This window comes from Hyaena hyaena, unplaced genomic scaffold (genome assembly GCF_003009895.1).
Source record: "Hyaena hyaena isolate Hyena2069 unplaced genomic scaffold, ASM300989v1 scaffold_1223, whole genome shotgun sequence".
Classification (NCBI taxonomy): Eukaryota; Metazoa; Chordata; class Mammalia; order Carnivora; family Hyaenidae; genus Hyaena; species Hyaena hyaena.
Window position 1 is genome coordinate 32,433 of NW_024081860.1, and position 26,867 is coordinate 59,299.

The 26,867-nt window shown below is 43.6% G+C and overlaps 1 protein-coding gene across 5 annotated transcripts in view; it reads left to right on the forward strand.

Annotated features, from left to right (window-relative positions):
• Positions 1-2,215: 2,215 nt before the first annotated feature.
• ELOVL5 (ELOVL fatty acid elongase 5) overlaps positions 2,216-26,867 on the forward strand; it is a 99,110-nt gene continuing 74,458 nt past the window's right edge. For 4 of the 5 annotated variants that reach the window (XR_005526642.1, XR_005526641.1, XM_039222952.1 and 1 more), the window contains exon 1: positions 2,216-2,364. The gene's annotated coding sequence lies outside the window, so the exon portion shown is untranslated. Of the gene's footprint in view, positions 2,365-4,573; positions 4,606-26,867 lie in introns of all 5 variants that reach the window. The other variant, XM_039222953.1, reaches the window with a different exon arrangement.

A 26,867-nucleotide genomic window follows, 5' to 3' on the forward strand; every position in this document is an offset into this window, starting at 1 on the left:
TGTGGGGGTGGGAAGGGGGTGGAAACTCTCCCTAAATCATATATGTATTCAGAATCCTAAGTCTCTGGCTGGAGGGAGAATGAGAACACGACTTCACTAATTTAGGATTAAGAGGAATCAATAGTCCTAGGACATGACTATCTGATGGGGTAGGGATGGGGGTGGGTTGGAATTCTAGAATAGAAAATGGAAGCACCAGGGGGATGATGGTGAGGATGAGAGGGAGTAAGAATTCACTCATTCACTTACTCAAAACATATTTACTAAGCTCACATATACCACGGACTGTACTAAGATCAGTGGATAAACAATGAGCAAAATTCAGCATGTTTCCCCTTCTAATGGAATTTGCAACCTAAAGTAGTAATCTTTAAAGTAGGGGTACGAGCATCCCATGGATTAAACAAGATGGTAGGGTCAGAAAGCAACATGCATAAAATAGTAGAACTTTATATTTGCCTTTACCTTAAAATAAGAAAAAAAGTTTAGTATTTCATGTATGACTTGCCAGTTACATGAGTCCATAATTTAAAAATAAACACAAATATTTTGGTAATATAGGCTTAAAACATTTTACTGATAAGTGAGCACAATAAAAAAAAATTGTAGTGTAAAACTTGAAACTTTTGGAATACTAAGTTGAATTTGAAACTTTTAAAACCTGTAAAGACAGGACTTGGATAGGGTGATAGAGAGCTGAGCCTGTTCTGGCCCTGGGCTGATAGCAAAAGAGTGACAAACAGGGGCACCTGTGTGGCTCAGTCAGTTGAGCGTCAGACTTTGGTTCAGGTCATGATCTTGTGGTTGGTAACTGTGAGCCCCAAGACAGAGTCTGCTCTGTGCTAACAGCTCAGAGCCTGCAGCCTATTTTGGATTCTGTGTCTTCCTCTCTCTCTGCCTCTTCCCCATCTTGTGCTCCCCGTCTCTTTCTCAAAAATAAACATTAAAAAGAAGAAGAGTGAAGAATAAAGGAAATACCTTCACCAAACTCTTCAATGGTTTTCACATACCCCTTGTCAGAAATCTCTTCATCTGTGTATCTTGGTTTCCATTGTAGCATTTACCACTGCATGGTAGTTGTTTCCCGACTGTATCACTTTACAGGCAAAGGGGGGTCCTTGAAGTTCTTTATTCCTAAAACTTAGTAAAGTATATAACAAATTGGAACTATTCAGTTTGTGGAGTTGAATGACAACTGACTATTAAAAAAAAAACTCAATTATTTGTGTATGTTTAAATTACCTAATTTGTATACAGTTTGTACACCTTTATACTTAGTGCAATGGCCCAGAGCCTGGAACAACACAGTAGGCACAGGATAAACATTACATTGTAATTAGGTAAAAGAATAAATTCGTCTACATTAACTGGTTGACTATGTTGGGCCAATGCACACGGATTACTAAGGAGAAAGACATAATTTCTGGGACTTGATATGGGGAAAGTGTGGGATACTAGAGTGACGAAGTCCCAAAGTTATCCAATATCAATGAAAAACAGCAAGAATCTTCTATTCGTGCCTTGAGCACAATGCACTGTCTTAAGTGCTTACATTTGTCTAGTTGAAAAAGGCATCGCTTACTTCACCTTTCCTCCTTTTCAACACCTTTGGAATAAACTCTGGAGCAGACATAAAGTTGGCAGTGCCCTTTGAGAAAAAATATAAATCCCTAATAAAAATCACAGTAAGTTTATCATGAGGGAGAGAAGCTGTAACATCAATTTTGAGCGCTTTTCGTTGTTGCCTCATCTTGTTCAACAGCGGACTTTCGCTCCGGTGGTCTCCTGTATGCACTTAACCCTTTCAGCTAAAGCCTGGGAGAAATGATCCCTTTTCAGAATCATAAAGGAGATGGCTCTGAGAGTGGGCTTCTGCCACCCAAAACGTGGCAACTCAACCTTGCCCTGCCTGGCTTGGAGACATTCAGAGTTCAGGGCATCAGGAACTTCACTGCAGCTATTGCGCAGGCTCTGCGTTCCACGCAGGCTTATAAGGAAGAAAGGGGATAAAACTGCCAGGACACACGTGAACCCGAGGGCACCAACCCCGGCCTCGGCTCCCCACCGCCCGGGGTTCTGGAATTTACAATCACGAAAGTTCTATTGTCTCACTATTGGCTCCAGGGCCGCATGACATCATAGCGCTTGATTCATCCTTCGGGCCCCGATTGGCTGGCCGCGCCATTGTGACGTCACGGTCAGCCCACGTTCTGATTGTAGATACCCGGCGCCTTCCTCTTCCCATCGCCGCGGTTCCAGGCTACCGGAGTCTCGCTCTCACGTCTTCATCAGCTCCGCTGCCCGCGGGCGCTCCTGGCCGCCGCGCCGCCTCTCAAAGCTGCCGCCGCGCTCTCGGACTACGAGGTAAGCCGTCAGCTCCTTGAAACTTCGTCTGGGGCCGTCGCTCGGCCATGACACTCGCGCGAGCGCGCGGCCGGGACGCGACGGCTGCGAACCGCCGTTAGGACCCAGACCCAGTGCCGAGTTACAGCCGCCCGCGCGGCCCGCGCTCCGCCCGCGTGGCGGAGAAGCCTGGCGGGCCCCAGCCCGGCTCCCCGGGCAGGGACGGCGGGCGCGGGGCGGCTCGCCGGCCGCCGGGGCGAAGCTGGGCGTCTCGGGAGTCCCCCCCGCGCCGCAGTCTCACCTGTTCGGCGCGGGGAAGCCACAGGCGGGCGGGTTTGCACGCTGACAGGCGCCGCGGGGCCGCATGCCGTGCCCCGAGCGCGGGCGGCAGGGATGGGTCTCTAAGCTCGGGTCCGCCCGCCCTGTCGGGATGAAGTCGCGGATGGGAGGTTCGGGGAAGCGCCGTCCGGGAGAGCGAGTGCTTTCTTCGGGTAGAACAAAACCTGACTGAGTTCAGGGAGCCTCTGCGGGGTCGCAGGTCGGGTCTGCATCGAGAGCCCCGGCACGCTCGCCCTCGCCCCAGGGGGAGCTTGGGAGGGCGGTGTGGGGTCCCTCTGGCCTTTCCTTTTCCCCCTTCTCTCCCTGCCTCTGCCTCCAGGAGGAAAGCCCGCTAACCCAGGGCCACTAGGGTTTTATTAAAACCAGAGAACTGCAGCCCAGTGGTACTCCGGGAGGGATGAGGCCGGCGGGGAAGCGGGGGGGGCGGGGACTGGAGGGCGACCTGGGCGACCCTTTGGGGAATCCGGGCGCGGGAGCTGCGGGCGGGGAGGGAGGCGCGCGGCGCGGGAGCGGCTTCGGGCCGGGGAAGCCCTAGGGTCGTGGCTGTCGCGGGTTGTAAGGAAAAGTGCCCTTGTACAGTTTCCTCGGCACTGAGACCTGCTCCTCTCCGCCGCGTCTGCGGGGTGGGGGAGGTCGTGCCTGGAGCAAGAGTTATTCTTTTAAAACGTCTCTTGCAATCTTTCCGTGCTCTTGCACTTTAAGGGTATTGGTTTCGCCTTCTCGCAACTGTAGTTAAACGCCTCTCCCGGCTTCCTGATTGCGGATTTGGAGAATGCATTGAGCCAACTTTGGGGTGGGGGTGAGGGTCGCGTATGGAAAAATTCAGCGCTCATTAGCTGGGCTGGGGAAACTAGGAGATTCCGGCGAGGCGAGGGGATAATTGCGCCGAGCGAACGGTCTTAATTCTTTAAGAACGAGCCCTTGGCAGGAAGTGCTTTTTAGACATGTACGGAAAAGCTGATGTTGCTTGTTAGGTTTTGTAACGTGTTCCCCTAACCACTTGGTAGATAACCGGTTGGTTTGCACTTGTTTTGCTTGCACATCTCTGCCAGCAACATTTGGTGCAGAATCTGCAGATACCGACGTAGCCGGTTTACATTCTGTGGCTGTGGACACTTTAACTGTACATTTTCGGTTAAGGGACAAGTGAATCACTTTTTTTAGTTCAAATGCTGCCTCGGATTCTCCCAGAAAGCCCTGCACTTGAAAGAGAAATGTCACTCGTGCCCCTTTTAGGTTCTTACCCCAGATTATAACTTCTCATTGCCAGGAGCTTTTCCTGTACTGTTTTCTCTTTTTGCATTTTCTTTTCTCTTCCATTTCTAACTGAAGACAAAAAGGAAAATGTTACTGATGGCTACAGAGGGCTAATTTTACAGAATATAGAACTTTGCTGACCGTGAAAGTGGAAAGCATATTAAAATTCGTCAGATTTTTCAAGAAAAGTACCTCATAACTTCAAACGCTGCCCTCATTCCCTTGACTCAGTTTCCTTGTGTATACCTGGGTGTTTTCTGGTGCAGAAAGTTTGGTGGATTTCAAGAGATGGATACAAAGTGAAAGCCCATCTTGAGGTCCACCAAATAGTGGTTTAATAAATGCTTCCTTATTCTTCTTAGGGAAGAAGAACTGAGATTTATAGGATGTGGCCAACAGTAAAGCTCAAGAATTTCAAATAACTAGGAAAATATTCAAAACTTCAGATTTTTTGCAGACACTAATGCCCGTATGCCTATAAAGTCACTTTTGAAAATGAGGCAAGTTATCTCATTCCCTTGGATCAGCAGAGCTGCTGCTTCTAACCTTCCCCCACCCTCCTTCCCTGGTTAGAGATCTTAATTTTGGTGATTAGCAAGGATCTTTTTTTCACTACCTTTTCTTTTACTTTCAGCATAATTATTGATTGTCCTCCTGCTTCTAGAGGTGAGTCTCAGTCCTTGGATGTCTTATTTCCAACATGAATTATACAAATCAAGGCAAAACTGTTAACTTCCTTTCAGATAACTTTGATGTTCAAGTAGGTAGTAGAGTACGAGTGACAGTTTTACTTCTTTTATATTTGGCCACATTCTTCCTCTCCCCTAAGAAATCTTGTTGTTGTTGTTTTTTAAATTTTTTTTAATGTTTTATTTGTTTCTGAGAGAGAGAGAACGTGAGCAGCGGAGGGTCAGAGAGAGAGACACAGAAACAGGCTCCAGGCTCTGAGCTGTCAGCACAGAGCCCGACGTGGGGCTCGAACCCACGAACCGCGAGATCATGACCTGAGCTGAAGCTGGATGCTTAACGAACTGAGCCACCCAGGCGCCCCAGAAATCTTGTTTTTTAATACCTCCTCTTGAGCTGCTAACTCTTCTGTTACTGATGAGATGATCTTTCCATTAGTGACCCATAAATATGTCTTTTCTTGTGTGAATTCAGGTTAAGGTTTTGTTGATGTGAGCAGATTTCAATAATAGTTGTGTGTCATATGTAATTCTTATAACATCCTTAACCCCTACCTCCTTTTTTTTAATGAATTGAGACCTGGAGCCCCTGGGTTGCTCAGTCAGTTAGGTGTCTGACTTTTGATCTCAGATCAGGTCATGGGTTCAAACCCCACATTGGACTCCACGCTGGCTGTGAAGCCTACTTAAAAAAAAAAAAAAAGAAAGAAAAAAGAAAACTGAGGCCTAGAGATGTCAAGTGACTTTTCCAAATTAACAAACCTCTATCTCCAGTATCATACTTGTTCCATCTTCTGTCCTTGTACTGTCAGGATTTCTTCAGTCAGTAGTGTGCCATTTACGAAATTCTGTTACTCTGTAACTTAAAAACCTAAGGTAGTCAACCCATCTAAGATTTAACAATTTGTCGTCCTTCAGATATACCTAAAATCTGTTCCTTACTTGATGCACTTTTTATAAATTCATTGGCTTGTCATTCATTAATGTGTAGTTTGTGTGTGTGTTGGGAGAGGTTTATATATGAAAGTTGAATGACACAGTTCTGACTCTAAAGGTCTTCCAGAATTAGTTTGTTTACACTTTAATCCTTTCATAGTCATACTCAATCTGTGCCTTGGACTGAAAAGGAGTCAGAAGCAGGTTTCTGGGAGACTTGTGTAACTGTGTCTGGGAGAGCTTTCCACGTGGGACATGCCAATGCCTACCACTGCAAGATTGGTTACGATGCTTTCAGTACGAGAAACCGGAAACCCAACTCAGATGGGCTTAAATGACCACCTCAAGGGTCCGGAGGGTAAAACTTTTATCAGTTACTCTGAGATCCTTTCAGGTGTTGATTGCATCCCTGGGCTGATTTTGCAAGATGACTGCCAGCAACAGTCTGGGCCCTGTTAACATATTCTCATGTGGGAACTTCACTTCCCACCACCTTCCAAAGAGGGTCCTGGGCTTTGAGGTGATTAACTTCCGCCTGGTTGCTTGAAGTAGTAACTAGAACAGTGGAGATCTGATAACCTGGGGGCCCCATCCCAGAACTGAGGAAGGGGATTTAAATCTCACTTCACCTGTTTGGCCGCTGCCATACCTTCTGTAAGGGCCAGTGTGGACATGGCAGGAAGTCAGCCGCTATGTGAACTATATATAAAGGCCTCCAAGGATGTCAGTCCCAAAGGGATGAGTAGATTAACGTAAGTAGAACTGAATCAACATTTGAGTGTAGTCTTACATTTCATAGAGGAATCTTACTGATTTGAAGAGACAAGACAGGCATTCTCAGAGTGGGGGAGTTTCAGGAACAGTGTGGCAAATCATTGGGCAAAAAGCAAGTAGCCCAGTTGACTGATGCTGACAGTGCAGAAGTGGAAGAAAAGGTTAGAAGGGCAAGTTGTTGATGATGATAATAATGGCTATCTTTTATTGAGCTCTTATGTGTCAAACCCTACAGTGAACGTTTTATGTGGATTTATCTCAATTACTATTTCTTAGTTTATTAAAAATATGTTTTAATTTTATTCATTTTTGAGGGAGAGAGAGGGAGACACACAACCCAAAGCAGACTCCAGGCTCCAAGTTGTCAGCACAGAGCCCAACATGAAGCTCGAACCCATAACTGTAAGCTCATGACCTGAGCTGAAGTTGGGCGCTTAACCAACTGAGCCACCCTAAGCGCCCCTATCTCAATTACTATTAATTGGTACTGTGAGCATTCCCCTTTTACAGGTGAAGAAATGGAGGCTCAGAGAAATTTAGACACTGGACCAAGGTCACAAAGCATTCCAGCCCAGATCATCTTGATCCCCTAACCTGCCCTCTCTCCTGAGGTAACAGAGTAACACTGAAGCTTTTGAACTAAGAGTACATTATCAATGCTGTACTCCAGGAATATGACTCTTACAGAATGTGTAAGATGGATTGGCTGAGACAGAGGCTAAGAATGTAGAGCTGGGTTGGGAGGCTGTTAGAGGTAGCCAGGGTAGCGATAATGTCCCACCTGGAACTACAGCTGTGAGCACAGCCTGCAGAGCGCTAATTAATTGTACAAGATATTTCTAGGATAAGATCTTTTTTTTTTTTTTTTTACAAATAGTTTATTGTCAAATTAGTTTCTACATAACACTCAGTGCTCATAGGATAAGATCTATTAGACCTGGAGACCAACTGGATTTGAAGACCAATAAGATGAAGAACACTAATAAGACTGTGTGGTAGAAGAAATATGGTGTTACAGAGGAAGAAGGTTCAGGAAGCTTTGCAATCGGGTGTAATATCCAAATGGCCCAGACACATATCCAGATAGGCTGCTGCTTCTTCCAGTCTTTGTCAGCCACTTTTTTTTGTTGCCCGTCTGCAAGTATGTGTTTCCACATTTCATCCATTTTCAGACAGTTTTTCGTATTTTAACATATCTCGGTTAGAGATGCAGCTTATAATCAGTGGCATGTTAAAATCACTGCAGGTACTTCACATTTTATCAGGCTGCTTCCCACCATTTACTGAAGTGTCATTGGTGAGAAAAGGAAAATCCAGTATTGGTAAAGCTCATGCAGCCGATTGCTTGGCAGAACCAGAAGTAAGAACCGTTGACTTCTGGGCTACATCCATCAGCTGAGTTTCCGCAGCTTATATGATAGGTATTAAAATCGGTGTTGCATCATGATACAAGATTATAGTAAAGTGTATGCATATATCTTTATTACAACTGCAGTAATTTGAGAACATGGGAAGGCATAGTTTAAGTAGGGTGCCTCATCCTTATGTAGAACCTGGCTGCCATGATTTCTTGTCCCAACTTGCCATCAGCCAGGAGCAGATCAGCTTTGGGTATTGGTCTCTTTTTCTTTAGAAGATTAAGGTGATTTCCAAGTGCCTTTCAGGACTAAAATTTTTATTTTCACTTTTGCCAAGAGCAAACCCTTTGTTTCTGTTTGACTAGGGATAAAGAGTGAAAGTTGAAATCATTTAGGTCTTAGAAAGGCTGTATCAAAACCAGTGGTGGAAGTTAGTTTTTTCTTTAAGAGGTTAAGCATAACTTCTGGACATGTTCTGGCCTAGCAAAGTGAATTATTTAGGAAGATAACCTGACCTAATTTTGAGTTGGTGTAATAGAACTCCCCCCCTCCCCCGGCCAACACACACACACATCCCCGACCTGTTTGAACCCATAAATGTTATCATTTCCAAACTATTTGGTTCCCACTGGGTTCTTGCTGGCCTGTTTTCTCAATGGGAACTTTTTTTTTTTCCTTATGTATTTCCTTTTAGAATTGTGTGGTCCCTGGATATAAATTATTTGTATTTGCTGAATGTTCAGAAAGACTCAATTCCCACCCTTCCTTCTCCCCAACCCCTGCCAGTTGTATTTGAAGTAAAGTGGTGTGTAACCTTCTTTCTTAAATTAGACTTCTGTACATTTTGTTTGATGTCTTTGCTGACAGGGCTTTAGGAAATCTTTTATTTTTTCAAAAATATTTGTAGTGATGCTATAATCATGCTTTCTCTAGTTAGGAGAATAATCATTTTCTTGAAACACCTGTGATTTCTAACTATAATCCTAAAACTTGGTTAGCACCCTCCTGCTAGCACATTCTGGTTAAAGTTTCCATCTCTGTGAAGTTCTACCTTTCCTGTCCCCATTGTCACCAATTTCACCCAGTCAGAACAAATCTTTAGAAGCCCGTTCTAAAAAGACCTAATTAAAGCCACGATGGGGAACTGGCCATTCAGGTCTCTTCTGTATCTATTATGCTGAACCCCAGAGTGCCTGTTCTTGTCATGTCTTGGGATAGCACATACTCCTACAGAGTAATCGTTAGGAATTTCCCCAAAGTACAGTTCTCATGATACCAAATTCAATAATTACTCATTTACTTCTCTGGGAGTTTGGCAGTGTGGTGTGCGTGCCTAGGGGATAGTGTTCAGGGTACCTCTGCTTCTGTCTTTGGGAGAAGAAATAAGTTACTAATATTTACAGAAGTTGTTGACACCACCATCTGCCATATTTGTGAGCGATAAGCACCTCTGAAAATTTGAATTTACTTCTTTCAGAACTTCTCAATATTTACTATGGATCTGAGGTGCATTTATAAGAGCATCTATCATGCTTTTTTTTTTTTTTTTTTTAAGTAAGCAAAGCTGTAGGAAGTGGATTGAAGAAGATGCCTTTTAGGTTAGCAGCCACACATCTGGATGGGGTTCCAACTCTGCCACTTAGCGTCGGGTAGGCTGTGGTGGGTAAGTGGCTTCCCCTCTTTGAGACTCCTGTGTAGAACTTGGAGGTAGTAATGCGGGTGCCTACTTTGGAAGGGTGTTCAAACCATCAATGTTAAAACTGAAAGTTAAGTAGGGGACTGAATTTAATGATGTGATAAAAATATCCTTCCATCGTAAAGGATGTCCATTGAAGCATTGTTTATAATAACAGAAGATTGAAAGATACAATAAATGTATTTCAGAAGAATAAATTACAGCTGGCCAATGGAATACTTTGCAGCTGTAAAAAGAATGGACCTGTTCTCTGTGTACTGAATGTAGCTGCTCAGTAGCATATACTAGACACTTTTCTTTTTTTAAAATTTATTTATTGTTTAATTTACATCCAAGTTAGCATATAGTGCAACAATGATTTCAGGAGTGGATTCCTTAATGCCCTTACCCATTTAGCCCATTCCCCCTCCCAAGACCCCTCAGGCAACCCTTTGTTTGTTCTCTATATTTAAAAGTCTTTTATGTTTTGTCCCCATCCCCGTTTTTATATTATCTTTGCTTCCTTTCCATCATGTTCATCTGTTTTGTATCTTAAATTCTTCATATGAGTGAAGTCATAGGATATTTGTCTTTCTCTGACAGACTAATTTCACTTAGCTTAATACCCTCTAGTTCCATCCATGTAGTTGCAAATAGCAAGGTTTCATTCCTTTTGATTGCTGAATAATACTCCATTGTACATACATACCACATCTTCTTTATCCATTCATCAGTCGATGGACATTTGGGCTCTTTCCATAATTGGGCTATTGTCAATAGTGCTGCTATAAACATTGGGGTTTATGTGCCCCTTTGAAAGAACCCTCCTGTATCCCTTGGATAAATACCTAGTAGTGCATTTGCTGGGTCATAGGGTAGTTCTATTCTTAATTTTTTGAGGACCCTCCATACTGTTTCCCAGAGTGGCCGCACCAGTTTGCATTCCCACCAGCAGTGCAAAAGAGATCCTTTCTCTGCATCCTCACCAACATCTGTTGTTGCCTAAATTGTTAATGTTAGCCATTCTGATTGGTGTGAGGTGGTATCTCATTGTGGTTTTGATTTCTATTTCCCTGTTGATGAGTGATGTTGAGTGTTTTTTCATGTGTCTGTTCACTGTCTGGATGTCTTCTTTGGAGATGTGTACTAGACACTTTTCTAAGGTGCTCTACATATATTGATTCATTTTGGCTTCACAAAAACCCCATAAGGTAGGTACTCCAGTTTTACAGATGAGGAAATTAAGGCACAGAAAGGTTAAGTGACTTGTTCAAGGCTCCACAGGCAGTAGCTGGCAGAGCCAGGATTTGAACCCAGGCAGTCTGGCTGCAGTCATCTTAGCCACCCTGCTATGCTGTGTGCTTATTAGACCCTAAGTAGTCATCTTTGCATTTGCAGCTCTACGCATAGAACTAGAAGAAACAAAGTTGAGTTTCTTCACCATTGCATTCTGAGAAGTTGACAGTAAGTAAACAAAGTTTGTAGAAAAAGAGCTAAAAGAATAATATTTATGGTTAGTCCTTGAAAGAGTAACCTTTTGTTTATTCTCTGAGTCTTTTCTTCAGAATTCTGCACTTAAGCCTTCTCTTCTTGGTGTAATCAGAAGCATAGACACAGGAGAGCTCTATAATTATTGGGGTAAGAAGAATCAGTGATCAAAAGCCCAGTTCCAGTAGGCTGGACCTGTGTGGCTGGCCAAGGACATCCAGCATCAGTTTCCTTACCTGGCCTTAGTTCCACCTGGGTTTGATTTACAAGGTGTATAAGACCTGAGAGGTGTGGGCTGGGAGGGAAGGGCACCCAAATCCTCTAGGGAGGCTCTGTCTCCAGATTGTCTGATTTCCCTTGGACTGAGGTGTAAGTCGTGTGTGTTTTGAAAACATCTACTAGGTCATCCTCATACAGGCCCCATTAAGGGCCACCTGTTCAGGCTCAAGATAGACACGTGTATCACCATCCTTAGTTCTCTTGGGATTATTAGACTCTTTTAGAAAGTCTTCATTTTCTTTCTGGGTGTGGGTCAGTAGATCTGACAACATTACGATGATTATGAGTACCACAGTTCCTCAAATAAGACAATCACAATATTCGCAGAGTGGCCTACATCATAGCATGAAATGTGACCAGGTGATAGCTGTTGGCTTTGGAGACACTCCATACAAGAGATGAATAAATGATTACTAGATTGTGTTTGCTTTTTAAAATGCCACATTGTAGCAAGCTGTCTTTTTAAAAACATATTTTAACTCTACCTCTCCCCCTTCACCCCCTTACCCAATAACATTTGTAAAATGTGGGTATTTAGGTTCAGTTTAAACAAAGAAATGTGTTCTCGTAACACATGCCTTATTTATGTTACACAGGTTTGAATTTAAATCTTTCAAGACCTCTTCTCTTGGGGGTTGCATAACTTATCTTTGTTAATTATGTTTTTCCACCCTGTTTTAATTTCAGCTGAGGCTATGATGCTGCCTTTGTGTATTTGTACAAATTAGCTTGAAGAACATGATAATTTATTTTGAATATTCAAGTAATCACATCAGTTAAGAGACTGCAATCAGATAAGAATTATAAGTAGTTGCACATAGCAGAAAATGTTGCTTAAATCCACTTAAATGTTTGTCTCCCAGTTATTTGCAATTGGCGGTCTTAGCTGTTTAGGAATATGAAGCATTTCTCAGCCTCTGTAAGCTTGGTCTTTAAAGCAACCGTTAGAGGCACGCAGATCTTGATGTCCATGATCTGCTTTGGCCATTCATTTTCCTAAATCGTGCTTGGAGAGGAGACCATGGTTGCCCTGTGAAACAGGTTGGAGCTTCTCCAGAGAACCCCTTAAACACAGGATGTTAGGACTTCCATGTGCCCAGCAGAGTGCCGTAAATACTGTGCTCGCTTCCATCTTCACAGCAGCTCCTTTTTGTTTACTTTGCAAGGAGTGGTACTTTGGAATAGGCTCAGTGACCCCAAAGGAAGATGGCTATGAATGTAGCACATGGTGAGACAGGTGCTTCTCATTGAGCATTGGTGTAGAGCCTCATGCTTCAGTTAATCATCTTTTTGAGAAATGGGACTGGTATATTTTAAAAGGCTTCCCCAAATTCAAGGTTTAGGTGAGTAGTTGTGAAGTATTGTTGGAAGACCAGTCTCAGTGGGTGATTTCCTTGTCCATAGATTTGCGTATCCACCCACTGTCCATTTCACCTATTTCTAATCCACTTTGGAGCTCCAGACTCAACTTCTCATCAGCTAGTTTTCACCTAGATGTCCTACTAACACTGTCTGTCCTGTTGGCCAGCATGGTGAAGAGCACCGCATCCTCCAGGTTGTCCAGGCCTTCAGGCTGGCAGCAGTGTTTGAGTCCTTCCTTCTCCTGCTCCGGCTGTGAGTCACCAAGTATTGTCCATTCAGGCTCCTCTCTGTCCTCCGTGGCCCCTTCCCCTCCTGTGACCCAGCGCTTGCAGCACATCAGTTCTTGGACAACTGGATAACTACAGTTTCTCCCTGGCTCCTTCCAGTCTCCCCTGTGGCCGGTTCCTACCCTGTTATGACCGTGGGCTCCTGACATGTCCATAGGATCATTTCACTCTATCCTAAAAGTTTCATTTTCTTCCTCTTCTGAGCCCTCCTCAATTCAGCTTCATTTATGCCATTCTCCTGCCTGCACTTCTAACTCTCTGTACACCACAGACACATTTCTCCAAATGTGCCTGGTCTAGGGGCGCCCAGGTGACTCAGTTGGTTAAGTGTCTGACTCTTGGTTTCAACTCAGGTCATCATCTCACACTTTGTGGGTTCAGGTAAGCCCCACGTTGGGCTCTGTGCTGGCAGTGTGGCGCCTGCTCAGGATTCTTTCTCTCCCTTGCATTCTCTCTCCTAAAATAAACTTCAAAAAAATTTTTAAGTAAAAAGAAAATAAAACAAATGTGTCTGGTCTGCCCCCATTTCTACTCCTCATAGGCAGTATTTGGATTTACTTCATCAGTTGCTCCCCACCAAAAAATGAACACAAGAGCAAAGCAAATTTCATAGCAAAAAAAGCCCTGTTCTTCGAGTTCTTCAAATCCCCACACTGTAGAGCTTTTGATCCTTTTGATTGAATGAGATGTTTCCCAGCCCTTCCTGCTTGTATAACCTTGGTTCTGATACCAACCTTCGTGTGCCTCAGTTTCCTCATTCTTAAAGTGGGAATAACTATTGCTCTGCTTTCCTTTTTGCTCAGTGTCTGGCATGTTTATCTCTGTGTCCTTGGTGCCTGTATGCCATCAGGTATTTCTAGCTGTCTAGAAATTACTTGCATGAATGTGTCTCTGAAGATGTAGCATTCAGTAATCTGTGCTAATGGCTGTGTGAAGATGAGTGTACTTTGGTAGCCTGAGCATGCATAATTCATGAATGAGGAGCCCTCCCGGGCATGGGACTCTGGAGGATGGGCTTCCCTGCCCGTAATGTTTCCATTCCCCCACTCCAAGCTGAGGGGGTAAAGCAGCATAACCTCAGACCATACAAATTGCTAAATATCCACTCACCGAGGAGCAAAGGGGACACATGCTATTATTTTAAAGAGCATTGTTTATTTGCATATTAACTTTGTTAACATTGAAGTAGAATATGCTAGTGATAGACCACACCAGTGGCAGGGAAGGAATAGTAAATTATGGTGTCTTAGGCACCTGGCTATTCCATGATAAAATAATGATGGAAACTGACATACTTGTCTAACCTTGTTTTGGTGGGCCACAACATTGATCTCAGGTTGAAGTGGACTGTATATGTTGGACAGAACCTATCTGTGTTAGTAGCCCAATGGTAATTAGTTCATTGATCATTCACACTCACTCCCCATTGAGGATTTTTGTGTGCTACCCTCTGCTAAGGACCATAAATCCTGTAGTAACACATGACCATACATCCACTGGCAAAGAGATTATAGTTCAGTAGAAAGGGTGAGGTATGTACTTGGGTCAACATGATTATTGGTATTGCAGATATGCCTATTTCTTTTGCAGTAAGGTTTGGCTGTAAGTGATGAAGATTTCAAAATAGTAGTGGCTCCAGCAGTGGGATCTCGGAATACGGTAGAAGTTCTTTATCTCCCATAAAAGGTTGCTAAGGGGCTGGTTTAACCCTCCATAGGTTCACTTCTAGTTCACTGTGCATCAGGCCTAAGTTGTGATCCCTATCTCCTAGCTAGCAGGTTGAAGGAAGAGACAAAGAAGGGACACAGGGGTCATCCATGCCTTCTTTTATTATTTTATTTTTTAATATAATTTATTGTCAAGTTGGTTAACATACAGTGTGCTATTGGTTTGGGGGGTAAATTCCCATGATTCATTGCTTACATACAACACTCAGGGCTCATCCCAACAAGTGCCCTCCTCATTGCTCATCACCCATTTTCCCCTCTCCCCCTCACCCCCTCCCATCAACCCTCAATTTGTTCTTTGTATTTAAGAGTCTCTTATGGTTTGCCTCCCTCCCTCCCTCTCTGTAACTATTTTTCCCCTTCCCTTCCCCAATGGTCTTCTGTTAAGTTTCTCAAGTTCCACGTATGAGGAAAGCATATGATATCTGTCCTTCTCTGACTGACTTATTTCACTCAGCATAATACCCTCTACATTCCATCCACCTTGCTGCAAATGGCAGGATTTCATTCTTTTTCATTGCCAAGCAGTATTCCATTGTATATATAAACCACATCTTCTTTATCCATTCATCAGTTGATGGGCATTTAGGCTCTTTCCTTTATTTGGCTGTTGTTGAAAGCGCTGCTATAAACATGGGGGTACATGTGCCCCTGTGCATCAGCATTCCTGTATCCTTTGGGTAAATTCCTAGCAGTGCTATTGCTGGGTCATAGGGGAGTTCTAGTTTTAATTTTTTAATTTTTTTTTTTTTTAATTTCTAAGAGAGAGAGAGAGATACAGCATGAGCAGGGGAGGGTCAGAGAGAGAGGGAGACACAGAATCCAAAGCAGACTCCAGGCTCTGAGCTAGCTGTCAGCACAGAGCCCGATGTGGGGCTCGAACCCACTAACCGTGAGATTATGACCTGAGGTGAAGTCAGACGCTCAACTGACTGAGCCACCCAGACGCCCCTAGTTTTAGTTTTTTGAGGAGCCTCCACACTGTTTTCCAGAGCGGTTGCACCAGTTTGCATTCCCACCAACAGTGCAAGAAGGTTCCCATTTCTCCACATACCCACCAGCATCTGTTTTTCCCTGAGTTGTTAATTTTAGCCACTGTTATGGTGTGAGGTGGTATCTCAGTGTAGTTTTGATTTGTATTCATGCCTTCTTTTAGAAGTTCCCAGAAACTGCCCGGAGATAATTTTGCTTGTCTCCTTGGCCAGAACTTCAGCATGTGGCCATATGAAGCTGGAAAAGTCTTTGATTCTGGCCATAGGCAGCCAAAAGTCCTGCTACTCTATACAGAAGTTAGGCAGTAACAGTCTGTACCACAGGTGGTGGTTGAGATAGATTGACAGTCCTGCTCATGTGGAATTTAGATTTAGGGGAAGGATACTGACAGATGAACAGGTATCGGTGCTGCAGTGATGGGGATGGGGACTATGTGACTTCATGTGAATGAGGACAAACAGGAAGGACACCTAATTCATATGGTTCAGGAAAGCTTGCCTGGAGAAGCAGGAATCTGTTGGATGGAAAGAGGAAATAGGCAGAATATTCTAGCAAAGGCTCTGAAGAGAGAGGGGCCGGTGGCTGGGGGAGGAAAGAGCATGTGAGGAACTGACAAAGTCAGTGAGGAAAACCAGAGGAGGAAGCAGAGGCCTGATCACGTGGGCCCTGGGGGTACACTGAGGAGTTTGGACATTTTCCTGAAAGCCTTTACCTGGTAGTAATGAGATGAGTAACCTAGAAAGATGCTGTTTGGGGGCAGGCAGCAGAATTAAGACTGGAGGCAGAGATGATGCATCAGGAGGGAGTGCATTACCAGAACAGTGGCTTTGGGGATGGAGAGAAGTGGATACAAATCCTGTCACTGTCATGGAGTTTAAGAACTGGGAACGAATTTAGAAATAAGTTGGTCTGCCTTTTCACTTGAGAGATGATCAAAGCAAGGTTAAGAGTTTAAATAGCTTGCTCAAGGTTACCCAGCTCGCTGTGGAGCAGCACCTGGAAACTTTCTCTGCCTGAACTCGTTTTCTTATGGCACTGCTCGATATGCCAATTTGCAGAACAGGGGCATCATGGGCTTTCTGAGAAGGCAGAGTTTAAGAGAAGCTAAGCCACTCCAGAGCCTGGTCTTAAGAGATGAGAATAATTTGCACAGGAGAACGGACAGGGGCCTCTGGATAGAGCAGATTACACAAGCCTGGGTATGGAGAAGCCCAGCTGTGTTTGGTGTGCCTGGGTTCTGCAGTTTGAGTAAAGTCGTAGAGTGTTGCAAGGAAGAAGTATGAGATAATGCTGCAGAATTATTTTGAAATCATGGAAGCCTTTAATATAAGGCTAAGTGGATTAGACTTAATTCCTTAAGCAACAGGGAGCCAATTAACATTCAGTATCAGAGGACTTAATGTGATCTTGACAGCAATGTCTGCGTTTTGTTTAACTTTTGCCTGTCTTGGTGCTTTGTATCTGGCAGTTGGGGTCAGTGGAGAAGCAGTACCCCGAAGGTGGCTGCGTCCTAATTCCCAACACCTGTGCGTACGTTAGGTTACAGGCAAAGGAGATTTAAGGTTGCAGATGGAATTAAGATTGTCCATCAGCTGACTAAAATAGGGATTATTGAGGTGAGCTCAGTGTAATCACAGGTGTCCTAAAATGTGGAAGGAGGCAGAAGAGAACCAGAACAGTGGCGGCACAGGGAGATCGGGCCCAGTGTTGCTTGCTTTGAAGGTGGATGAAGGGACCGTGAACCAAGAAATAAATGCAGGTAGGAAGAGGATTCTCCTATAGAGGCTCCAGAAAAGAACGTAGCCCTCCTGCCACCTCTGGTCTTAGTCTATTGAGACATATCTGGGACTTCTGATCTCCTGAAAAAGAAGAGAAATCTGTGTCATTTTAAGCTGCTTACTTTGTGCAGTTTGTTACAGTAACTGTAGAAAACTAAAACAGTGCTCAGTATTTGTTTGCCTGATGGAGAGCTGTGCTTTAAGAAAGATCAACGTGACAAAATCACTTGTTAACAGGGATTGGCTAGGAGGAGGTTCTGGAGGCCGAGTCTGGAGAAAACTGTTCTGGTAGAGGGGTGATGGGGTGAGACTAGAGGGGTAAGGAGTGGGAATGTGGATGGGTGAAATTGAAGAACCTTTACAGGACCCAAACCCCAGGTGGCCCAGGTGGTCTGGTATTCAGGGCAGGTGAGGGATGGAGCATACTTTGGGGACTGGACTCCAGAGAAGGTTATGGGGCTAGTAACAGAAATATGGGAATCAGGAGGAAGAGGAAGTTATAAAAGTATGATGAATTCAGTTTCTGTCTTACTGACTTTGAGGTTCAGGAGCACGTGTGTAGGTAGAGAGAGAGCAGATGCAAACTGGCCCTTGATGTCTGGGATTAGGATGCAGGATTGGGCCTCATTGGTCATGTTTTTTATCTATACTGTTTCTTGAAATTTCTCTAGTATAGAGACTTGGCAACCCTTTTTAAAAAATCCGGTTATATTCCTTAAACTTAAGGAGTGAGTTTTTCCTAGTATTCTACCAAATTATTTTTGCTGCCATTCAAATTCTTTATATTCTGAAATTTTTAGATAAATACAATTAAGGTAATAGTAAATGACCAATACATGTAAATAAGCCAACTAAAAATCACGTAATTCCCTAACACTCTTGCATGTTTTATTCTGTGCTGCAGGTCATCTTCTCAGAAGCCTCTCTGGCTCAGGTTGGTCTCTGTCACCCAGCCAGTCACTCGGGATCGTATTTCCAGGTCCTGACACTGTCAGATCTCACTTACTGAGTCAGAGAGGATGGAACCCTAAACAAAAGTTGGCTTGTGCTGGATGCTACTTGGTATATCATTCCCACAGCTGTTTCAGAAGTATCAGTTTGCTGTGTCCGCCTAGTTTAGATGTGGTTACAGCCAGAAAGTTATGGTTTCGAAATTCCTTGGTTCTTCATAATAAGATGGGTTGTAATGATTGAAATTACAGCCTGTTTCTGAGAAATGGGAAAGAAACCATTTCAGGGCAACTGTGTAGAATGTACTGAGACTGCAGAATTGTTTTCTGTGCACCACATTGCCTTCCAACCTGTCTGTTGATGCTGTTTTATCTCTGTTTCATCAGTGTCCTTCCACTTGGTGGCCTTGGCACCATGTAATTGGAGCTTAAAAGAGAGAAGAAAGATGTTTTAATGAAGACTATACTGAATACAGTGTAATTTTTATAAGCCTATAAAGATAGGAGGTATGACTAATAAAGTAATGACTTCCATAAACCACACATGAAATCACTTTGATTTCAGGGAGATACTTCTATTTCAGTCTCCAGAAAAGGAAATAAGATTGAAACAAAAGATCTCATTCATTGACCAAACTTTCTGTTCTTTTTGCCTGATTGAAGACTTATGTGTGCTAAATTGTGGGTTGTCATTTACATTAATCAGTGTCTCTGTAAGACAAAGCTCCTGAAACATCCTGAAAGCAGAAACCGAGTGCAACACAGTCTGCAGCCCTGTTGAGAAGGAGGTGAGGGAGGAGAAAGTGTTGGTCCTAAAGTTGTGTGCACTTTAACAGTTCCACTGTACTGTCCTCTGTAAATACTGTCCTGTGGCTTTTTCCCCCTTGAATTAAATTATTATTTCCCCTAATGAAACAGTCTACTTGGCTTATAGGCATTTCTCTGTAACGTTTCCCAAACTAAGAAAGCAAATAGAGATCACATTTTGTAGAGAGAAACCTACAAATACCTGCTCTGTGGCTAGACCTGAAGGTGAACACGCTGAGCTCTAGTTGAAAAGCATAGAGTCTTCCTAACTGATGGGAGTATGTGATGTACTCCCAAGTAAGTGTTAAGCTTCACACAAGATTTGTTCTCTCATTGACTCTGCTCTTTTCAAATAAATATGCTTCAAACAGTGGAAGTCCTGCTTGGAGAGGTGAAATGTCACCCTCAGATTCTTATTTTGGAGGAGAAGGGAGTGTCATGTAATTTTCTCCCTCTTTCAGTCATATTCATTCTCTGTCTCTCTGTGCTGACCTGCTTTTTCTTCCTTCAGCTGGGACTCTGCTTTCCTTCTGGTAATTATATTCCTGTACAATACCAGGGCCATGCCTGCACCTGACACCCCATTTAGAGGAAGAAAGGAGGTGAGCCCACAGGTCAGCCAGTGATGTCGGCAGTAGGTCCTGGCCGTGCTGCAGCCCGTGGCGGGGAGCTTTCTGTCTGAGGAGGCGGCAGTTTGAAGTTTTGAAAAACCTCCTATTTGCTGACTTAAACTGAATTGCTAAATGAGTCAAGGAAACTGGGTCCTGTTGAAAACTGGACAACTAAGGTGACCGCAGACAAATGGAAAGTGTGCTTTTTTAAAAGGTGTTTTGTTATAGCAAATCGAAGTCAGGAAAATGAATTTTTGACTTTTAGTCTAAGCAAGCATTTTCTCTTTCTATAAAAGTAATATATAAAGACGTCAGCTTTTTGTATAGTGGTTGATGAGTGAACATACTCTGTTTGCAGAACTGCCTAATATGATTTAGCCACAGGAAACTTGTATCTCTCGTAATTTATGACTTTAAAATTTTAGTTTTTGGTGAGTAAGAGTTTCCACGAAGAGTATCCTCATTTGAAAAGGGGAGTTAGTATCACACTTTGACTAAAGGAACTTTCAGAGTTTTTATGTGCACATGGTAATGTGAAAATCAGCTCATCCTGTTTGATCTCCATGGAGTGTGTCATCCTACATATTGTGTTTAAAATGATGAGCTGGTGGGGAACCAGTAAGAACTAGTTACCTCATGGAGTGCTTTAAAATCTGTTTATTATAAGGTTTATTCATTATTGTTAGCTTCCTTTCACAATGACTACATTTAAAAAAATCTTTTTAGCATTTATTAATTTTTGAGAGACAAAGCAGGAGCAGGGGAGAGGCAGAGAGGGAGATACAGAACGGGCTCCAGGCTCTGAGTTGTCAGCACAGAGCTCGATGTCGGGCTTGAACCCACGAACCGTGAGATCATGACCTGAGCCAAAGTTGGATGCTTAACTGACTGAGCCACCCAGGCGCCCAACAATGACTACATTTTAACAGGATTCAAGTATTTGAATGCTGAGTTTTTAAACTGTGTACTCCCAGTTAAATTGAACCCCTACTAAAGTATAAAGACAAAGTCTTTTGGAAATGCATTTGGGATATTTGCCATTAAATTGGGAAGCTAAATTTATAATATGTTTTTAGAAATAAAACGTTATAGGGAAGGAAAGATTCTGTATGCAATTAATACATTAGCTCTCAAACTTTTGGTCTTAGAACCTCTACTTTTAAAAAGTATTGAGAATCAGAGAGGTCTTGTTTATGTGTGTTATATATAGATATTTATCAGAAATTATTCTTAGATTAATTTTAAGTAACAATTTGAATAGTAATACATCTAAAAATAATGAGCCCATTACATGATAACATAAAAAACTGTATTTTCATGAAAAATATATTTTCCAAAACAAGAAAATTAGTGCAAACAGGCATTGTTTTTACATTTTTGCAACATATTACATATCTGGCTTAAGGAAAGACAGCTAGGTTCTTTTATAGCTTCTACATTTGGTGTTTTGAGCTGTCACACATCACACAGTCTTTGAGACGCTTTACAATGATGAGAGAGATGAGACTAAGCAAGTAATCTCTTGGTAATATATCACAAATAGTTTTGGTCCTGTGGAACCCCAGAAAAGGGCCCAAGGACCCTCAGAGGTGTCTGTGCTATGCTTTGAGAACCTCTGTTCTAATCAGATCCCATTTATTTTCTTTTATTTTAAATATTTTAGAAAATGCACAAGTCGGGGGGAGAGACTAAGTGGGGGGGGAGAGAATTTTTTTATAATTTTTAAAAATGTTTTATTTATTTCTGAGAGAGAGAGAGAGACAGACAGACAGACAGACAGCGTGAGCAGGGAAGGGTCATAGAGAGAGGGAGATACAGAATCTGAAGCAGGCTCCAGGCTAGCTGTCAGCACAGAGCCCGACACAGGGCTCGGACCCACGAACTGTGAGATCATGACCTGAGCCGAAGTCAGACGCTTAACCGACTGAGCCACCCAGGCACCCCCAAGAGAGAGAGAATCTTAAGCAGGCTCCATGCTCTATGTGAAGCCTGATGTACGGCTCAACCCCATGGCCCTGTGATCATGAGCTAAGCTAAAAAGAGTCAATGCTCAACCAATTTGAGCCACCCAGCTGCCCCTATTTTATTTTTAAATAAGGACTACCTTTCTACTATTGCTATGAAAACAACATTTTTTTCCTTCTATCAGCACCTATTACCTGCTGTTTCTCTCTGCCTGAATACATTTCTTGATTAATGCCACAGGATCTCTAAGTGTCATCTTCATACTTGAACATCATTGGGTAGACTGGTTTGGGTCATTTTATCAAATAACTGTGTGGGCCTCTTTAGGATAATATTTAAAAGTAAATCCATGTCCTCTAATAATATTGGAGGATGCTTGTATGGATGCACATGAAAGACTGTTAGTCAGTTTTTTTAAATCCAAAGTAGAAAGGGGTAAATTACAAGATTATGGTCTCAGGGCATCTGGGTGAATGTGCGACTTCAGCTCAGGGCTTCATCTCCTGGTTTGTGAGATCAAGCCCTGCTGTCAGCAGGGAGCCTGGAGCCTGCTTCAGATCCTCTGTCCCTCTCTCTCTCTCTGCCCCTCCCCTGCTTGCATTCTCTCTCTCTCAAAAATAAATAACACTTAAAAAAGAAAAAGAGGGGCGCCTGGGTGGCTTAGTCAGTTAAGCGTCCGACTTTCGCTTGGGTCGTGATCTCGCGGTTCGTGGGTTCGAGCCCCGCGTCGGGCTCTGTGCTGACTGCCAGCTCAGAGCCTGGAGCCTGTTTCAGAGTCTGTGTTTCCCTCTCTCTCTGACCCTCCCCTGCTCGCGCTGTCTCTCTCTCTCCTAGAAATAAATAAAACCTTAAAAAAATAAATAAATAAAAAAGAAAAAAGAAAAAGAGATTAAGGTCTCAATAGCATAAATAGAGCTTTGTAGATGTTCATTTTATTTATCCTGTTTGCTATTTATGCATTATAATATTTGGGCTTTTGGGTTAGCTGTCTTTGGGAATAGTTTTTTTTTTTTTTTTTTTTTTTTTTTTTTTTTTTTTTTTTTTTTTTTATAGAAGAGAGAGAGAGAGAGAGACAGCGTGAGCATGGGAGGGTCAGAGAGAGAGGGAGTCACAGACTCTGAGACTCTGAAACAGGCTCCAGGCTCTGAGCTGGCAGTCAGCACAGAGCCCGACGCGGGGCTCGAACCCACAAACCGCGAGATCATGACCTAAGTGAAAGTCGGACGCTTAACGACTAAGCCACCCAGGCGCCCCTGGGAATAGTTTTAAAAATAGCTGATTTCTTTTTTTGTTCATGCCTGTTTGATACTACTTGACTTTTTTTTTTAACTGTTGATTTTGGACAGTGCTTTTGCTTTAATAAAAATTTGCTGCATCATGTCCTACTTCTCCATCTTGTTCTGTTTACCCATTTAACCTTGATAATTTCACATGTTCAAGGGTCCTCTGGCCTTTTTTGTGTAATGTCTGATCACATAAAGCTCTTAGTTTGGGGACTAATAAACTCTACATGTGCCTAGAGGATTCTTTCAAAATGTTTATGATCTCCAGTTCTGTGTGGGCTACATGAGGTATGTATTGAGCGGCACTATTTCTATATACCAAGATTTTTCTAGGGGATATATTTTGCACTGGCCAATGTAATAGTCACTAATAGCCACAGTTAGTTATTGAGCCCTGGAAATCTCACTAGTGTGACTGAGGAACTGAGTTTTTGCCGTAATTAATTTACATTTAGCCACATGGGGCTCCTGTCCCTCTTCTGGGCAGTGCAGGTCCAGGGATGTCTGGCAGCTTCTTTTTAATGACTCACTCCTGTCTCTTTCCTGACCTCAGTTTCTTGCAGCCTCATCTATTCATTTTTACAACTGTTTTTGTGTATTTTATCAGTTTTAGAAGTGTTGTAGCAGTTAAGTTTCACTATCTGTAGCCGGCCTTATCACTGGAGAGGAAAGTAGGAAATGTCGGAGCTGAAGAAATGGAGGCTGTTGATGTTGGCTGCTTTTGATGACCTGTTGAGATCCTTCTAGATGAGATTTAATGGGAAAACAAACTTAAGGGAAGCGTTTTTAGGGTGAAGGGGCTTGAACAGATCTGTCAGCAGAAAAAGGGAATTTAAAGGTAAAAGGAAGTGAGAGTTGGGTCTGACTCTTGATTTTGGCTCAGATCATGATCTCGGTTCATGGGATCGAGCCCCGCATTGGGGCCTTGTGCTGACAGACAGCACAGAGCTTGCTTGGGATTCTTTATCTCCCTGTCTCTTTGCCCCTCAACCACTCTCACTCTTTCTCAAAATAAATAAACATTTAAAAAAAGATGAGAGTTGAATAAATTCTTGAAAGAGGCAGGAAAGGATCCAGATTACAAGTAAGAGGATGGAAAGCTACGCTTTATGAATTTGAAGGTAAAGAATGATTTTTTTTAAGTTAATTAACTATTTTACAGTAGATAATTCAGTGATGTTTTGTCCAACCATAATGTTGTGCTCCATCACTTTTTTTTTTTTTTAATGTTTGTTTATTTTTGAAGAAGAGATACTGAGTGCAAGCAGGGGAGGGACAGAGAGAGAGGGAGACACCGAATGTGAGGAAGGCTCCAGGCTCTGAGCTGTCAGCACAGAGCCTGACATGGGGCTTGAATTCACGAACCACGAGATCATGACCTGAGCTGAAGTCAGATGCTTAACCAACTGAGCCACCCAGGTGCCCCTGTGCTCCTATCACTTCTAATTCCACTTCTAATTCCATTCACATTGTTATCCCTCACCCCACCCCTGCAAAGGAGACCCTGTGCCCATTAGCAGTCACTCTCTGCCCCTACAGCCTCTAAGCATCTGCTTATCTTTTTATCTTTCTGGATTTGCCTGTTGTGCATATATCATTTAAGTAGAATCCTACAATATGTAACCTTTTGTGGGCACCTGGGTGGCTCGGTCAGTTAGGCATCTAACTCGACACTTGATTTTGGCTCTGGGCAGAATATTCCAGTTATGAAAACGAGCCCCATATCAGGCTCTGCTCTTGGCATGGAGCCTGCTTGGGATTCTTTCCCTCCATGTCCCTCTGCCCCTTCCCTGCTTGCTCTCTTGTGCATGCTCTCTCTCAAAACAAAATAACCTTTAAGAAATGTGAACTTTTGTATCTGGCCTCTTTCATTTAGCATAATGTTTTTGAAGTTCATCCAGGTAGTAGCATGTAAAAAGTGACATGACTTAGAGTTTTTAGGAATTCATCTTGACATCCTGAGTCTCAGCAAAACCATCAGTTCATCCAGCTGGAGTTACCTGGGAAAGGCTCCACAGAGATGGATGAGGATTGAGAGCATTTACGGAATGGCCAACTGTGAGGCCAGAGCCTGAGCAAGGAGAGCCCTGCATTCCCAGGGGCCAGAGCAGGCAGGATGGGGCGCAGAGGTCGAGTCTCCTGATGGTAATAATTGCCATGGGGGAAATAGGGGAGGAGGAATGGATAGGAAGGAACTTCCTTTAAGAGGGAACAGAATGGCCTATTTCAAAATAGGGTAATTTTAGGGTCGCAAGTTAGAGAATAGATGTGCAGACAGAAGCCCATGTAATGTGGGGGTTAATGTCTTGTGTTGCCTGTCAGGGTCACCCAGAACTGCTCACTGCAGTGAGCAGGTGGGCAGACCCAGGTTTCTAAGGAGGCGAATAAGGTGGAAGGCTCTGTAATTGTGGCCTCCTGGGTGGTGACACAGAGCCTGCTGCTCTGAAGTCTGCTCACTCAGTTGGAAGCAGGGTGGTAGGAAGCGGACCTGGGGTTTCTTTCTGCTTCCTTTGACGAAGTCGAGTCAGCCATTCTGGTTGGTGCTGAGATTAGTGATGGAGGCCAGTAGTGTTGACAGCAAGTCTGCATTCCTGACTGTCTGCAGAGTAAAGTTTTAAGGACTTCCTGGCTTTACAAGGCCTTCCCCATTATGTCCCCAATCTGCTCTCCAGCCTCACAACCCAGCAAACCACCCATTCCACAGATATACCATGGGTACCCGCCTGTGTCTCAAGCACCTAGCTCATGGGACCTGGTGTACCAGACCAGGCACAGCCCTCAAGCCTTAGATACTAACTAAATATTAATTTGTATTTGGGGTGTGATTGGAAAGTAAACTGAAGGCCCTAACCTAGCCTGGGGCTTTGGGGGAGGAGTTAGGGAAGATTTCTCTGTGGTAACTGATCTTTAATAGGAGGGTTGCAGCCTAAATAAAGGGAAGTAGCAGACAACAGCATTCCATGCACAGGATCTGCCAAAGTAAAGGTTGCAGTGGAGAAGGGGGAAGGAAGCGTGTATGGTTGGGGTGCTGATTGCAGGAGGGGAGGGCAGAAGCTGGGCTGGAGGCTGGGGTGAGCCAGTGCATGAAGAGGGTGCTCATAAGCTAAGTGAGGGATTGTAGACTGCATCCAAGATCAAGGGACATAGTTGAGAGGCTTCAGGCAGGAGTGGCTTGATCAGGTTTGCTGGTTTAAAAAGAATACTTTGGTGCAGTGTGGGGATGGGTGGGCAGGGACGGGAAGGGGTGCCTGGAGTCATGCTGGGGGTCCGTGTGAAACACAGTGGTGCCCTGGTCTGGAATTGTTGTCCAGATGGGAAATGGCTGTGGGAAGGAATGCAGGAGATGGACCAGCAGGTGAGGAGATGACTCAGGTGCCTGCTACCCTGCCCCTTCTTCTGCTATATCTTTTCATGCCTCTGTACCTCTTTCCTCATTGTGCCTTCAACACTTGGCCCCCTGGGCCTTCCACCTTGTAAAACCCTTCATAACCTGGTCACATGCCACTCGTGTAGACTTCTCCTGTCTCCTGTTCAGAAGCAGTCTACTTCACAGATATTTGGGGTCTGTCACATGTTTCAAAGTGCTTTAACTCAATGCTAACTTGGTCTTCTAGTGAAGGTGGAGTATTATCACCTGCATGTCAATTATGCACCTGCTTGATCAAGTTGAGGTAAACTCTGAAACATTCCTCAGGCCCACCCAGTATTGTAGTTCTTCCCACAGTCAGGCAGCCCGCTTCTCCCTCCACACCTTGGTATTTAGAATACTCTTCCCTCATTCCTTGGCCTGCCCACACCTACTAGTCTGTGTCAGGTCAAGCCACTGCTCTGGGCTCTCTTCCCGCCCCAAGGCCAGATCAGTCTCTGCACCACAGCCCTCACCTCTTTGGCTCTCCTCTTACTCGTTGCTTTTGTGTTGTTGACTTTCCATGTGTATGTGATCCCAGTTACATTAGGTAAGTACAGACT